Source organism: Onychostoma macrolepis, chromosome 22 (assembly GCF_012432095.1).
Source record: "Onychostoma macrolepis isolate SWU-2019 chromosome 22, ASM1243209v1, whole genome shotgun sequence".
Taxonomy (NCBI): Eukaryota; Metazoa; Chordata; class Actinopteri; order Cypriniformes; family Cyprinidae; genus Onychostoma; species Onychostoma macrolepis.
In genome coordinates, this window is record NC_081176.1 from 8171174 (window position 1) to 8189592 (window position 18419).

The following is an 18419-nucleotide window of genomic DNA, read 5'->3' on the forward strand; positions in this document are numbered from 1 at the left end:
GCTAGTGTGTTCTTAGTTACAGTTGTTAGGGTGTTAAAAGTGGTTGCTAACGTATTACTAGGTGGTTTCTAAGGTGTTGTGGTTTGTTGTCAAGGAATAGCTATGCACTCAGATTTTGTGGGTGGTTGCAGAGGTTTTCTGTATTATTAGGTGTTGCTATGCAGTTGACAAAGTATTATAATGGTTGCTCGGATGTTATGTAATTGTTATGTTGTGGCTGGTATGTTGCTAAGATGTTCTTAGTTGTCAGGGCATTGATATGCAGTTCTGGTGTTGAAAGTGCTTGCTAGGGTGTTACTAGGTGGTTTCTAAGGTTTATAAGGGTTTTGTGGGTGGTAACATACATAGGTGGTTGCTAGGGTGGTTTCTAGGATGTTGCTATGTGAAAGCTACATTGTGACTAGGGTGCTTAGTTGTTAAGATATTTGCTATACAGTTTCTAGGGTGTTAAAAGTGATTGCTAGGGTATTGACAGGGCTGTTCTGTTACGTTTGTAAGGGTGCTATATTCCATGCTGTTGCTAGGGTGTTGGGGTGGTTGCTAAGGTATTACTACTGTATGTGGTTTCTATGGTGTTCTGTGCTGTTGTTAAGTAATTGTTCTTAGTAGGGTGTAATGGGAACTTACTAGACATTTCTTTGCCATTTCTACAGTGCTCTGTAGAGTTACTTTGCCATTGCTAGGCAGTTGGTAAGATGTTGTGGGTTGTTGCTAGGTGTTTTCTTCCCTATGTGAAAACAATTCCCCCTCTTGCTAGGCAGTTGGTAAGATGTTGTGGGTTGTTGCTAGGTGTTTTCTTCCCTATGTGAAAACAATTCCCCCTCTGGTGCCTAGATACTGCTTGAGTCCCTCCTTCAATGTAAGTCTATGGGCCTTTGTCAGATTTCTATTGTGCGGCGGGATAATTCGAGGCATCATTCATGTGTGTGGCTCAGATGGTGAGCTGAAGTCTAATAGACTAATTCATTTTGCACAAATTGAACCTGAAATTGAGCCATTCTAAAACACCTCACAATGATCACAATATAAACTGACACTTATTCTGCTACGAGCTGAATTCAGTCCGCTCTCATGTCATCACGCAGCCATAATTTGATTGGCTGTGAAGTGTTTTTGACACATCCAGACTTAAGAGCTGTTGTGGTTGTTGATTGGCTGTCAGCACCTGTAAAGTTTTAAGAGGAAGAGGAAATCAGGACTCTTAATTAACAGCTTGGTGATGGCCCGAAATCCATGTGTGAAGATTACACTGTATGTGTTTCATTTGAGTAGATACATATAGTATCAATGACTGTGCATAAACATCCTTAGATATGTGAGTTTAATGCTACCGTATATAAACGTTACCATGCCCAGTTGATTGGTAGGTTTCCATGTGAAAGAGCTGAGATCCAAGCTTTCACAACTATGTTGTAAAAAAGTTTGCAATACTGTTTTTACCATAAGCTTCTTTAATGTGTGATGCTGTTTGTTGTTTTAACATAATACTTATTTTCATAACATTGCAGAAACGTTATGATATTGTTCGCACATCCTTTTGCAATGTTTTAACATTTTTACATCATATCTATAAACAAATATATATATTTTTTGTTGTTGTTGGTACGTTTGACGTTTAATTTAAATGTGCAGATTGTGTTGTTTTAAACCCAAACTAAACATTCCAGAAACATTGACATTTGTTTGTTTCGTAGTAAAATTACATTGGAATCATGTTCAGAAATTTATGACCAAAAATGCATATAAACAAATGCATTTTCACTGTTTCCTTTAACGTTTAATTTAAATGTGCGGATTGGTATTACAAATCCAAACAAACATTTCAGAAATATTGCTGTTTGGTTTTTCTTAGGAAAATTATGCTGGAATGATGTTTTGAAATGTATTTATGACTTAAATGTTTAACAAACTTTACCTATATCAAACCTATAAATTTGCACTGTTTAATTTAACGTTTAATTTAAATATGCAGATTTTTACTATAAATGCAAACTAAATGTTGCAGAAACGTTGCTGTTTTTATTATTATTGTTTATTTTTATTTTATTTTTTTAGGAAATTAGGTTCCAATAATGTTTTGTAATGTATTTATGACTAAAATATTTCAGAACTTTACCACATCAAACCTATAAATATATAAATTTTCACTGTTTAATTTGACGTTTAATTTAAATATGCAGATGATGTTATTTAAAATCTAAAAGAAATGTTGCAGAAACGTTGATGTTTGTTTTTTGTAGTAAAATTACATTATAATGATATTTCAAAGGTACATTTTTTTGGTATTTTTACATTGTTTCATAATGTTTTATGGTGGTTGTGTAAAATGAAGATGTTTTCATTACTAAATTAAATGTTTGTCTGAAAATGACTCTGAAGAACTAACGAGTGCTGCGTTAAAGACCAAAAAGAATGAGAAGAAGATGAAGGACCACAGGCTCCTCTAAGGTGGGTGTATTTGATTAATTTGATTTATAATTTCAGTTACCAAACCATCATTAAACGCATGTTTATTACCTAGGAGCCTGTGAACAGATTGCAAGGCCATAAACTGCCGTCAGAAGCCATTTGCGAAGAGGACAAGAGATTAAACGCGAAGAAGAGCGGCAGAATGGTGCCAGTGGCTGGTATATATAGATCTTCACCCCACAACATGTATTATGAATCCAGACAAATGGGCTTTTGCTGTTTCTGCTGCACAGATGAGTTCATAAACCCTTGTTCAGCTGCGAAACAACAGCCTTGTGTGTGTTTATGAGCTTTAAACAGGGGAAGATGATAATGAGATGCTCTGGTGTTGCAAATGAAGAAAGACACACCATTTGGTTTTAGGTGAACTAGTCCTTCAAAAGAATATTTTTGGATTTATTTTTTTGCTGGTCATCGGCTCCTCCATTTGTTATGATTTGACGGCTTTCAGAAACACTTTTTTCTTGGTTTTAGTTTAACTCCAACTGATTTTTTTTTTTTTTTTTGTGTGTGTGTCTGCCTGTAGTAAAATTACATTACAATGATAATTTGATATGTATTTATGACTTGACATGCTTAACAACATGCTTAATGCTTAACAACTTTACCACATCAAACCTATAAACATACATTTTCATTTTTTTATTTAATGTTTAATTTAGATTATTACTTTAAATACAAATGAAACGTTCCAGAAACGTTGCCGTTTTTGTAGTAAAATTACAGTAAATTTTTTTTAAATGCATTTATGACTAAAATGGCTAACTTTACCACATCAAACCTATAAATAAATACATTTTGGTTTCTTTTAATGTTTAATTCAAATGTGCAAATTGTTACTATTAATCCAAAAGAAACATTCCAGAAATGCTATTTGGTTTTAAAATTACTTTAAATACAAATAAAATGTTCCACAAATGTTTTTTTTTTGTAAAATTATGTAGAATGATGTTTGAAATGATGTAAATACCTAACTTTATCACATTTAAACCCATAAAAAATGCATTTTTTTGTTAATTTTTCTATTAAATCCTATACGAAACGATACGGAAACAAAATTACGTTACAATGTTCTGAAATGTATTAATGTCTTCAATGTTTATTAACTTTACCATAAACCTATAAACACAAACCGCTGTTTAATGTAATTTAAATGTGCAGATTGTTACTTTAAATAAAAAAGGAAAGTTCCAGAAACGTCATTTGTTTTTGTTTTTTTTGTAGTAAAATTACTTTAGAAGGGGTTTTAAAATGTGTTCATGACTTGTTATCTCTAACAACTTTACCACATCAAACTTATGAACATAAATGTTCATGGTTTAGTTTGACTGTGCAGATAGACAACAGCCTCGTGCACAGAGGGTGAGTAAATAAAGACAGGACAGTTGTTTTTTGTTGAACTGAAAGGGGATTTTTGGACTTATTTTCCCGCCACGGCCATCGGTTCCTCCATTCGTTATGATTTTTCCTTGGTTTCAGCTTAACTCCAGCTGACTCGCGCCATTACACCACTGCTTTTCTTGGCGGGAAGAGTAAAAAAAGCGATCTCTTGGGTAAATCGCGACCTCTGTTTGCTTGCTCTCAGAGTGTAAGCGCGGGAAGATGAAGTGGACTTGTCGCCCGGTGTAGGCGCGCTCATCTGTAATGACGATTCAGCTGGGCCTTTTGTCTTGTTTATTTATTTATTTATTTCCTAAATAAGAGTGTGATGCTGAGAGGAAATACATCACAGCTCCAATAAATGTGATATATTTGTAGATATAGAGTTATTTGTCAAAGCAACACCAACCAATGCAACACCAGCCATGTTGTTCAAGTCCAGCTGTGGCGTTTCTCTTTTAAACTCTGAGGTGACTGGAAGGCATTGGTTTCATTTACAGTTTCTGCTATCTTAAATTTAAATTGTATGCAATTTAGGTTTAAAATGTGAATTAAATGTAACTAAAAATATTACATTTATATATCTAAAGTGCAATCTATATTTTTATTTAATATTAAATTAATTAGTCACTTTTAAAGTTGACAAAATAAACAATAATTGTAAAATGTAACCAAGAGATATTGTTATTATTATTACTACTACTATCGTATGTTAATATAAAACGATAAAATATTAAATTAATTTATCAAAAAATTATTTTTCATTTTATTATCTGTTTTTATTATATTAATGTATTAATTTAAGATAGTTTGTATCTGCATGTTTTGTGCATATTATTTTAACAGAATTGTTTTATCTATATTTGTATCTATGTAATTTTGTGTTTTGAATATGATATAAAGGACATTTAAATGATCATTTTAAACTGACAAATAAATATGGTTAAAATGCTACTAAAATATAACTATATATATATTTTTTTGTTTTGTTTTACATGTTAATAGAAAATAAAAATATTAATTTTAAGAGAATTTTATTTTTATTTTTATATCTAGATTTATTCTGTATTATGCATATTTGTATGTTATTTTTAAAATATGACCTGCTCATGTTTTTATGAGATTCATCAGTTTTGTGAGAATAACCGGTCGGATTTATGTTATTGGTCACCTGTTATTCCTGATATTCCTGTATGTTGTTTTTAGTTTTATTAACGGTGTTTCTGGTTTTCTGTAGATGTGAGGACATCAGCGCTCAGTAATCGGGACGCTTCGTTGCTCCACGACAAGATGACAAGCTGCGACAAAACTCAAAAGTTTGTAAGTCAATGCCGACATCTGGCATCAAACAAACAAACAAACAAACAAGCGAGTATGAGGGCGAGCCGGGTGACTGATGACAATACATGAATCAGCATGGAAATTAGAGAGGAAGCCAGAGAGCAGAAGTCATCATCTCTGAGAGAGAGAGAGAGCAAGCTTGCACATCTGAACCCAGAGAACAGTAACAGCTCCATTCACTTCCTGTCTGCATGCTTTAGTGTGTGAGAGATGAGCATTAGAGCGTCTCAAATCATAGTAGGAAGACTACATATTAATATCTTACTAACTATTATGACAAGGGTGTCTTTAGTTTAATAATTCATTGGTATTTAATTTTAAATTCTTTTGTATTTTTAAAGTTTTAGCAATTAATAATATATAATTTAGTTTTATTAATATATTTTTAAAACTTTTATAATTTGTATGTATTTTAAATTCATTATTTTATATGAGTTTTGTTTATATATATATATATATATATATATATATAATCAAAATATATTATAAATTACATATTAAATCCATTTTCAATATGTTCATATTAACATTTTATATACTTGCTTTTAAACATTTGTAGACGGTTTTATATTTATTTTTAAATTAATTTTAAACATTTTATATTAATTTCTTATTAGAAATGTTTATTGTTTTACATGTTTTAAACTACATTAATACACTTAAAGTTTGTTTTTAAATTTCAATATGTTATACATATTCTTAAATATAATATACGTGTGTTTTATGTACTTTTGTTTTGATGCCTTTTACATATACTATAATTTTTAAACAACATTTTATATTTTAATTATTTTAGCTACACACACACACACACACACACACATACATTTTATGTTTTATATAATTGTTGAATTTTAAATATATTATCCTTTACATTTTAATATATTTTTAAATAAATATTATGATTTTATAGTTTTTTAAATAATTTTGTAAATCTAAATTATTATTAACTAAAGCTAAAACCATAAAAATGTTGTCAACAAAAGTTTAATTTTCATATGAACATTTAAAAAAAAATAAACAGCCCCCACACACACACACAAATAGAAATTAACTAAAAAAACTAAGTTCATAAAACTTACTAAAATAAAAATTTAAAATTTAAAAATTTAAAATAAAAAAAGAAAATGTTATTCAGAATACTAAGAAAAACTAAGTAATCAATAATACTAAAATAAAAGTTAAATGCGTGAACACAATGAATGCATTTTAAATATTTTTATGTTAATAGATTAGTTTTAGATACAATTTTATATTTACTTTAATACTTTTAAATATATAATATTTTTTATTTTCTATATTTTAGATGTAATTCTAATAAATGATTTGCCATTAGTTTGTGTTGGTCAGAGAAGTAGTTTGGTGTGTTTTAGGTGAGTTTGCTGTCATCTCTCTGTTTTCTCTCAGATCTCTGTTAATGATCTGTGTTTGATTGGTTCTGAGGTCACGTCTGGTCCTCGATGAAGGTCCGTGTCGGTCTGTCGCTGTCTGACCCGCAGAACGCCGAACACCTGAGAGCGACCCACAGAAACGCCTCATTAACAGAACAAACGACCGCTGCACACTAATGAGTGCAGATCCATTCCTGTGTTTCCTCTAATAACGGCTGCGGTCATTAGTGCTTCGCTGAGACTCTTCCTCTTCCTCACGATCTACAGGTGAACGTCTGCGATTCACAATCAGTTGAAATACAGAAACAAACATCACATCTCTTCAATTATATAGTATGTGCTTGACAACTATAAATTATATTAATGAAACTAACAAACTTTTATATATATATACACACAGTGGTGTGAAAAAGTGTTGGCCCCCTTCCTGATTTTTTATTTTTTTGCATGTTTATCACACTTTAATGTTTCAGATCATCAAACAAATTTAAATATTAATCAAAGATTACATAAGTAAACACAAAATGCAGTTTTTAAATGAAGTTTTTTATTATGAAGGGAAAACAAAATCCAAACCCACATGGCCCTGTGTGAAAAAGTGCTTGCCCCCTAAACCTAATAACTGGTTGCACCACCTTTTGCAGCAACAACTGCAATCAAGCGTTTGCGATAACTGGCAATGAGTCTTTCACATCGCTGTGGAGGAATTTTGGCCCACTCTTCTTTGCAGAATTGTTTTAATTCAGCCACATTAGAGGGTTTTCGAGCATGAAAGGACTGTTTAAGGTCATGCCACAGCATCTCAATTGGATTTAAGCCCGGACTTTGATTTGGCCACTCCAAAACCTTAATTTTGTTTTTCTTGAGACATTCAGAGGTGAGCTTACTGCTGTGTTTGGAATCATTGTCCTGCTGCAGAACCCAAGTGCGCTTGAGCTTGAGGTCACAAACTGATGGCCGGACATTCTCCTTCAGGGTTTTCTGATAGAGAGCAGAATTCATGGTTCCATCAATTATGGCAAGTCATCCAGGTTCTGAAGCTGCAAAGCAGCCTCAGACCATCACACTGCCACCACCATATTTGACTGTTGGTATGATGTTCTTTTTATGAAATGCTGTGTTGGTTTTACGCCAGATGTAACAGGACACACACCTTCCAAAAAGTTCAACTTTTGTCGCATCAGTCCACAGAATATTTGCCCAAAAGTCCTGGAGATAATCAAGATATTTTTTGGCAAATGTGAGACGAGCCTTTGTGTTCTTTTTGGTAAGCAATGGCTTTTGCCTTGGAACTCTCCCATGGATGCTGTTTTTGCCCAGTCTCTTTCTTATTGTTAAATCATGAACACTGACCTTAATTGAGGCAAGTGAGGCCTGCAGTTCTTTAGATGTTGTTTTGGGTTCTTTTATGACCTCCTGGATGAGTCGTCTTTGTGCTCTTGGAGTAATTTTGGTAGGCCGGCCACTCCTGGGAAGGTTCACCACTGTTACAAGTTTTCTACATTTGTGGATAATGGCTCTGACATGGTTTGCTGGAGTCCCAAAGCCTTAGAAATGGCTTTATAACCCTTTCCAGACTGATACATGTAAACTATTTTGTTTATGAAATCATCTGTTTATGAATTTCTTAAGATCGTGGAATCATGTGTTGCTCTTTAAACATGCTTCACTTTGTCAGACAGGATCTATTTAAGTGATTTCTTGATTCAACAGGTCTGGCAGTAATCAGGCCTGGTTGCGGCTAGTGAAATTTAACTCAGCTTTCTAAAATAATGTGGTTAATCAGTTCTTTCATGATTTAATAGGAGGGGGCAAGCACTTTTTCACACAGGGCCATGTGGGTTTGGATTTTGCTTTCCCTTCATAATAAAAAAACCTTCATTTAAAAAACGCATGTTGTGTTTACTTGTGTTATCTTTGATTAATATTTAAATTTGTTTGATGATCTGAAACATTAAAGAGTGACAAACATTCAAAAATATAAAAATCAGGAAGGGGCCTACACTTTTTCACACCACTGTGTGTATATATATATATATATATATATATATATATATATATATATATATACATATACACACACACATATATATATATATATATATATATATATATATATATATATATATATATACATATATATATATATACATGTATTTTAATATTTTTACTGTTTATTTTTGTTTAATTTATTATTTTTAATTGATTAGTATTTTTCTTTTCATGAACAATATATTTGTATTTTTAATGTTTATTTTTATTATTTTATTGATCAATTTAAATGTATTAGCATTTTTGTTTACACCAACAATTGCCCTAATAATAATAACAATTATATAATAATTATAACCTCACTGTTCAATAAATACATATAATACAATCTGAATATAATATCTCGATTGGATAAGAGGCTAATTAAACATTGCTAAATAAAAATATTAATTAAAAGATAGAATGAAAAATAAAAAAATAAAATGTTTTATAAATCATTTTTAATATTTAAAAAAAATAAAGTATTTATGATTTTTATTTTTTGTTATTGTTGCTTAATTAAAAATATTTAAATTTTAGTCATTTTGATCAATATTAATGTTATAAATGTAGCATTCATGTTGCTGTCATTAATTAAAGCCATGCTAGGCTCCTGTACATACAGTAGCACTGTAATTATGACTAATATGTAAATATGTAATAAAAAAATCATATTAATTAATTATTGTAAAATACATCTTATAAAATCAAACATCAGTAAATTGTATCATTTGTAATATTTTAATAATTTCTATAATATTTATAATTTTTGTATTTTTTATTATTGTTACTGTTTAATTCAATATTTTATTTTTAGTCTTAATTATCATTAGTAATATATTATTATAAATGTGGCTTTTTATGAATAATTGGTGTATTTTGTCATATTGTTGCCGTCCTGTTATAAAAGTCACACTAGGCTTTTATACGTAAATTAGCGCTGTAATTATGGCACCTAAATATGTTATTAATAAATAAATAAAAATATAAATTATTGTAAAGTAGCTGCAGTGTAATAATTTTCATTCAGTATTTTATTTTTAGTCATTTTGATCAATGATAATATTATAAATGTGGCTATTTATTGATGTATTTTATTCTGTTGCTGTTGCTGTTGCGTTATTAAAGTCACACTCAGCTCATATACATAAATTAGCGCTGTAATTATGGCATCTAAATATGTATTAAATAAACGTTAATGCTAATGTGATTTGCTAAAGCCCATGTGAAATGGCTTTAGGAGCGGCGCTGATCTGAAATCTGTGACTGGAATATCTGCCAGATGTTTTTCTGTTAATATTTCACACTGTTTATATGATGGGATTCACTCAGAAGAGCCTTGAATATTCAATCATCAGTCAGAAGCATTATTTACTATTAAAACCAGTTATTCCAGTTCAATCTAATAAAGCCTGCTTTACTTTGCCACTTTTCCTAGATAAGAAACACCCACTTAGACAAAAACAGAACGTTTGATTGACATATAAAGCGTCCAATCAGAGTTTTCCGTGTCATTTGGGGGCGGGTTTACCTGAAATAATCACTTCAATCATATAAAATCAGCAGTCAGTCCACAGATGATAAATGTGTGGATTTGTTTGCTAGTCTGTCTTGATCTGACAGTTTAATTTGACTTGAATCCTCTGGGATGCAGGAAAAAAAAAAAAATCTTTTGGGTTTTTTCAACAAACAGTATTGAGTCAGTATAACACTGAAGATCGTTTTGTTATTTTTAAGGTTAAATATTGTGTTTACAGTAAGTAAATAAATGTTTGTGTTTTTAACATGAACGATTAGTGAAAGAATATAAATTATTAATTTGAAATTATATTTAAAATAATTACATTTTAATTATTTAATTTATTTGATACATATCTAATATTTTTATTCTCTCGAAACTGTGTATTTGAATGTTTATTGCTCCATAAACCTCTATCGCTTGAATGTAAAAATTAATATTTATTAATATTTATTTATTAAAAAATAATAATTCACCATAAACCTTTAATTAAATTAATTTTATTTATTTGATATATTTTAATGTATTTTATTGTTTATTGCACCATAAAGGAGGAGAAATTCACATGTGACTTTGGCACACTCTCACTCTCACACACAGTGGGGACATTCCATAGGCGTAATGGTTTTTATAGTGTACTTACTGTATGTGCTATTGTCCTACACCAACCCTACACCTAAACCTACCCCTTACAGGAGACTGTGTATTTCAACTTTCCCCAAAAAATCCTCATTCTGAGTGATTTATAAGCGTTTTGAAAAGTGGGGACATGGGTCAATGTCCTGAGATGTCACCTTCACCTTGTAATACCTATGTCATACCTTTGTTATTATACAAATCTATGTCCTGACTTTTCACAAAACGCGCACACACACACACACACACACACACACAGCAGGTGACTTTGAAGCTGGAATAGCTGCAGACGATCCGGCAGTGGTTTGCGTTTGGCTCTAAATGCTCTGGGATGCTTCGTCTCTCTGTTGTGGGTATCTGGTTGCAGTCGAGAAAAATTGTCCAATTAGAGAAGCCGCAGTATCGATCTGCAAAACCAGTCAATCTCTCTCTCTCACACACACACACACACACACACACACACAAGTTTAAAAGAGCAGCTCACTTTGTCTTCATGCTCATATTTACTGCTCACAAACACACTCCACATCAGACAGAATGGAAATGTTTGTTTGATTTTGCACATGGTATTATGGCAATACTATGTTTTTATTTATAAACGCAATACATTCAATTTACCGCTTTAGCTAGCCACCAAAATTGTTAACTCGTATGCTAGTCACTGTAGCTGCCTTCAAATCTCAATGCTAATTGATATTAGCCTTGTGTTATGGTCATTTATGCTGACAGGACAGGTTAGTTTGTAGAGATTTATATACTGACTGACTTGTACTGTTGTTGTTTAAAGTGGTTTAGCAGCTAGCATTAGCATTTCATGCTACTTTTCAATCCGTGAGAGTTTTTTGCTAGCCCATTCCATTCAGAGAGATGATCTATGCTATCAATGTGAAAGAATCTCAAGCAGGAAGTTGTTTGTTTGTTTTGAGAAACTGACAAACATTAACCATGAAAACAGGAAGTTAGCTGCCATGTGTAACGGATTAGCTTATCGCATTCGCTAAACAAAAACAAACACGGTGTAGCTACAAAATGCATACAATCACATTATACACATGATGAATGTGAACTAGCATTATCAGTAAATGACGTCTGAGCTGCAGCAGAGTGATAGTCATGCTAAAGTAATCAGTAATGCTAGCGTGTAGTCGTGAGATAATTGCGTTGACGCGGTGCGTGCGAGTCAGACTCGTTTCCAAGAAACTCAAACTTGATAGTTTTTATTCTAGCGCTGTGCGTTTGAATGTTGTTGTGTGTGTGATGGGATTAGCACTGATGTTGACCCACTGCACAACCAAGAAGTTAGCATTTGCGCTGAGGACATTGTAGCTGTTCTCTGAGAGTCTCTGAGCTGTGATTTGTGTTGCGATTTAATGGCACTAGGGATGTGGGAAGCATATACACCCAGTGTGTATTAAAGAATTTAATGTCAAAGTGCTAGTTTTGCTAAGTAATTAGCTTTTCTTGCTTAGATTAGCATCGCTAGCGCTTATACTTAGGGTTAGAGGTTTGAGGGTGATAAAACTGGCAAGTAATACATTTCACAATCGCATTTAATATGATAGAATCATAGCAACATGCTAACAAATCACAAAATTGTGCATTTTAGCATAGCAGTGCGTTAGCAACCACTAACAATGACTTGGCATTGTGGCCATTTCGTGTTTTGGTTTGTTGGCGTCTAAAATTAGAGTTGTTTTGTTCTTGTAATGTATTTAGATGTATTATTGTGCTCGCGTGACACACATCTGGATTGTAATCAAGGCTAGCGGCTCACTAGGAAGCTTTTTTAATTTTGCTCCCATCACGTCTGGCTTGTAAATGACTATCATGATTATTTAACGTTCACTTGGTCCTTTGTTCCGTGTGTGTGTAATTACAGGCCTGTCTACTCTTATCAAACCTCCCACAGCAGCTTAACAGCTAAAACAACATGTCTTAAGGTGTTTGTACTCACCGCTATTATGCTAAGAATCACAGATGCTAACTTGTGGCCTACATTTCAACTTGAACCATTTAAACCGGTTTAGATTTGTTACAAAAGCAATACAGCCAATAATTGCTGGTGTTTCTGTGCTTTAAAGTCAGTTTAGGTAGGCTAATGGATAATGTTAGCCAGTAGCAAATTAGCTAAGTAGTCATTGTTTTAGTAAATTCAATCCCAGTCATGTCTCACCTTCTCACCTCACATGTCTTGGTTTATAGCTGACGATCCTGTTGCATTACAAAGTAAACTGAGTTGTGAATGCGCTTTCATGTTTACTTTTCATCATCATTAGCATGTAGCATTCATGCTTGATTCATAGCACAGGTCAGTATTTTTACAATATTGCACGGCTAGTGCAGCTTATGTTTTTCATACCATCTAACGAACAAGTCTACTTGACGTGCTAGTATAGTCTTCATCCTTGCTATCCACCATATACTTAGCATTAGCGCAAAACACAATCCTGTTTCTGAGTAACATCATTTGGAGTGTCGCAGTTAAATAGTTTCAAGACTAGCTTCTTGCTATCCTGCTAATCTCATGAATCACAAAGTGTTTCTCATTAATGTCTTGATACAGTGATCAAAATCAATTTTACTTTCATAATGTGATCTATTCATGGATATATAATGAGAAATTATGTTGACAAATTTGCAACAGGACAGCTAGCTACATCCTATCACGCTAATCTCATGAAATCACATGGTATTTCTCATTTAAATCGTGATATAGTGATAAATACCCATTTTACTTTCGTAATGTGATGAATTTCTGGATGCATAAAGAGAAATTATGAGAAGTTCTCAACAGGACAGCTAGCTACATGCTATCACACTAATCTCATGAAATCACAAGATATTTCTAATTTAAATCATGATAAAGTAATCAAAACCAATTTTACTTTCGTAATGTGATGTATTTCTGGATTTATACCCTGTTGAAAAAACAGCATATGCTGGTTAGGTATGTTGTGAAGCATGGCAGCTGGTTTGAGCTGGTTTACACTGGTCATGTGCTGGTCTTAAGCTGGTCCTGAGCAGGAGCTAGTTGCTTAGGACCAGCTTAGGACCAGCTTAAACCAGCTCAAACAATGCTTCAAACCAGCTCAAACAATGCTTCAAACCAGCTCAAACCATACCTAACCAGCATACGCTGTTTTCAACAGGGTAAAGAGAAATTATGATGACAAGTTCGCAACAGGGCAGCTACCTACTTGCAGTCATGCTAATCTTGTCACTTCAGTGCAATCCTTAAGCTTTTTTTCTCATTAAAGTCATAATAAAGTGTTTTCAAGCCATTTTTTCTTTTGTTACATGATGTATTTCTGAGGGAAACTGGATATACAGTAAAGTAAAAATATGGTTGACTTTAAATTTATCTGTGTTTTATAGCATGGTGGTGGCTTTATTTTCTTTGGATTGACATGTGCTAGTAGATTGGAAGTAAATAGCATCAGTTTTGATTTCATGTTAGCGTTTCGTCCCAAATCTTTAGCGCATGTTGCGCATGTAGATTAGATTGACCACCAGGAGGGGCTGCTGCGCCGCTTGACCGCGGTGCCCCGACATCTTGTTATTGAGTTATAATGAGTTCCTTAACTATTTATCTGCTAATTTATTTATGATGAAGTTGTAGCAGCGTGTTTGCCAAGCCTGGGAGTCATTAAGGGACTAATTAGTGGAGTTTTCGTGGCAGCCATGTTTGGTGGCGGGGAGAGTTCGTGGCTTCTGCGTGGCAGACGAGGCCGGTTCTGACAAGCTCTTGCTCTCTTCCCTGGGTGCCGGTCGTAACATCGGCACGCTGGCGCTTTTCCAGGCCACCTGGTGTGCGCAGAGCCACGTGTCTCCAGGGCAGGTTAAAACCTGGCACTTCGCTTGCCGGAGCTCCGGGGGCTCACATATATACGAGCCACACACGCTGATGCGCCTTTCAGATGCAGATCACCGCTCCGGGCGCCATAGTTACTGGCCGCTGCTGTTACATTATACTCAGAGACTGGAAGCTAATAGCACAGCTAGTGTTTGTTAGGGTACTTAAAAACATTTTTAATTATTTATTTTGTAATTATGGGGAAGCTTTAGAGGATGTGTGTGTGTGTGTATATATATATATATATACAGTTGTGTTCAAAATAATAGCAGTCCAATATCACTAACCAGATCAATCACTGTTTTTGGTAGAAATTATATTTCTACATGGCAAATGTTTTACTAGTAGGTGTGGTAGAGTAATAGAAAACCAACAGACCTAACAGAGCCAACAGTCATGACATGCATGCTGTTGATTCTGTGTAATTGAATTATTAATTGAAAAGGGTACGTTCAAAATAATAGCATTGAGGAGTTTAATTAGAGAGGTAAATCATTCTGTGAAAAAACTGGTGTCAAACAAGTGGCCCTTATTTAAGGACGAAGGCAGCAAATGTTGTACTGTGCATTTCTCTCTGAAAATCTGAGTAAAATGGGTCGTTCCAGACATTGTTAAAATGAATAGCATACTTTGATTAAAAAATTGATTAGAGAGGGGAAAACATAAAGAAGTGCAGAAAATGATAGGCTGCTCAGCTAAAATGATATCAAATGCTTTAAAATGGCAATCAAAACCAGAAAGATGTGGAAGAAAACGTCAAACTACCATTCGAATGATCAAAGAATAGCCAAAATGGCGAAGACTCAGCCTATGATCAGCTCCAGGGTGATCAAAGAAACTCTAAAGTTATCTGTGAGTACTGTAACGATTAGAAGATACCTATGTGAAGCCAAGCTATTGGCAAGAAGCCCCCGCAAAGTCCCATCGTTGAAAAAATGAAGAGGTTACAATTTGCCAAAGAACACATTGACTGGCCTAAAGAGAAATGGCGCGATATTTTGTGGACTGATGAAGCAAGATTGTTCTTTTTGGGTCTAGGGACCGCAGACAGTTTGTGAGACGACCCCCAAACACTGAATTCAAGCCACAGTACTCTGTGAAGACAGTGAAGCATGGTGGCGCAAGCATCGTGAAATGGGCATGTTTCTCATACTACGTGTTGGGCCTATTTATTGCATTCCAGGGATTATGGATCAGTTTGAGTACATTAAAATACTTAAAGAGGTTATGTTGCCTTATGCTGAAGAGGAAATGCCCTTGAAATGGGTGTTTCAACAAGACAATGACCCCAAACACACCAGTAAGTGAGCAGCATCTTGGTTCCTGCCCAACAAGATTAATGTTATGGAGCGGCCAGCCCAATCTCCAGACCTTAAATCCAATAGAGAACTTGTGGGGTGACATCAAAAATGCTGTTTCTGAGGCAAAACCAAGAAATGCAGAGGAATTGTCGCATGTAGTGCAATCGTCCTGGGCTGGAAAACCTGTTCACAGCCGCCAGACTCCATGCAACACATAAGTGAAGCAGTTCTCAGAAAGCGTGGCTATACAGCTAGATGTTAGTTCAGTCATTCACAAGAAAGCTAAATCTTCAAGCATTTTTCTGTTTATACAGTAAATGTTCGACACTGCTATTTTTTTGAACAGCCTAATATTCCTTTTTCTTCACTTTCTGTAAAGTAATAACAAACTTGCTAAATTTTTCTTCATGTTTTGATTTAGAATAGAATGTGCAATGTTCCCAATGCATTTGTGTGTATTGAAGTAAAAGTTATTATAAGGAACTGTATACATATATATATATATATATAATATTTTAAATATTAAGTTTAATATTTATGTTTTTTTTTAAGTGTAAAAACTAGTGCTGGGCAACTATTAATCGCGATTAATTGCATCCAAAATAGAAGTGTTTGTTTACATAATATATGTGTGTGTACTGTGTATTTTTTATTATGTATATATAAATACAAACACATGCATGTATATATTTAAGAAAAATATGTAATGTTTATGTATTGAATATATTTATATATAATATGAATTATATGCACATATTTTTTAAATATTTTCAAAATATATACTGTATGTGTCTGTCTTTATATATGCATAATAGTATACATACACACACATAATATACACAACTTTTATTTTGGATATTTCTTCAATTTTTATTATTTTAAGTATAAGAATATACATAATTTTAATATTTTATTATTTAACATTATTTTAATATTAATATTTGTTGTTATAACACATTGAGGTTATAAATATTTTAAAATATTTTATATTTTTATATTTCTAATTTTACAATAAATTGAGGTGAAAATATAATTTTTATAATTATATGTTTAATATATTACGTTTAAGAACATGCACTGAGGTTATAAACAATTTTAACATTAATACTAAGAATGTAAAATATTATTAAAATAAGTTTAATATTTTAGGTGTGGGGTTATAAATAATTTTAATATTAATATTTTATTATTTAAAGTTTCATTTTGTATTTTGTACAATTCTGCTTTCAATATTTTAAGGATAAGAGCCTACATTGAATTAAATATTGTACTATTTAAAATATTGATTACATTGTAAATATTTAATAATATTTTATATATTTTAAATATATTTCAAAGTTTTATATTTTACATTTAATATTAACAAGTATTGAGGTTATAAATATTTAAGATATTTAATTATATTCTTTTTAATATTAATATTTAATATTTTTCGTTTTCTTTTAATTTCATTTCAGTACTGTGTTTTCATTATCTTAATTGTTTCCTTTTCTTTTTATGATATTTTTCTTTTATTATTTTTAATTGTTATGTTTATTTTATTGTTTTATTTTTATTTGTTTTATTAAGTGTATTTTTCATTTTTAATATTTGCTGTTTTATCTTTTATCTTATTTTATTAAATATATTTATTAAATATTATTATACATATTTGAAATACATTTCTATTTTTATACTTTACCTTTAGGTTTAGCATACATTTGAGATTATAAATCATTTCAATATTAATTTAAGTATTTCATTCTATTTTAAGTTTGATATTTTAAGGTTACGTTTAAGAATTTTTGTTTTACTATAACACACCCAAATGCTAATGTTTTGAAAGATTGTCTACATGTTTAGTGTTAGATTTTATTATATTATATACTATATTTTAAGCATGTTTAATAGCAAAAGAAACAAGATTTGCAGCGTCACGATGACGGCTCCACCAGAAAAGCAATTACACTACAAAAAGTATTGTTGTACTGTAATATATTTCTTATTTGATTTTCTATTGAAAAGCAGTAGTTATTCCTCTGCTGGAGTGAGATTTCATCAGTGTTTCTGTGCTTGAACTCGTCGGGTACAGGATTTGTGTTCTTCTTCGGAGGTTTTGAGCTGTGTTTACAGTCGCTGCACACAAACACTCATGAAGGAGAATCCATTCTGTTCAGTTTTATACGTCATCTGAGTTTCTCCAAACAATCGTAATCTCTCCTGTTGAGCGTTTCCCAGAACAAACACGAAATGGCCCGAAACAGACCTGTGTTTTCCCTCAGGAATTCACACGGCTTCGTTAGCCGGCCTAAATTGGCCTAATTATGAAAGGCTTGTAAGATCAGGACTCCATTAGTGTGAATCAGCCGTTCAGACGCTTCAGTCTTCTGGAAATCAGACGCGGGTTTGTCTCGGCTGTTAATGGACGCTGTGTTTCACACTCGTTTACCTCGTCACACGATTAAAAACACAATCAGTCTGATGTCCTGAGGCGCTCTCGTTGTGAAATTAAAAACAGT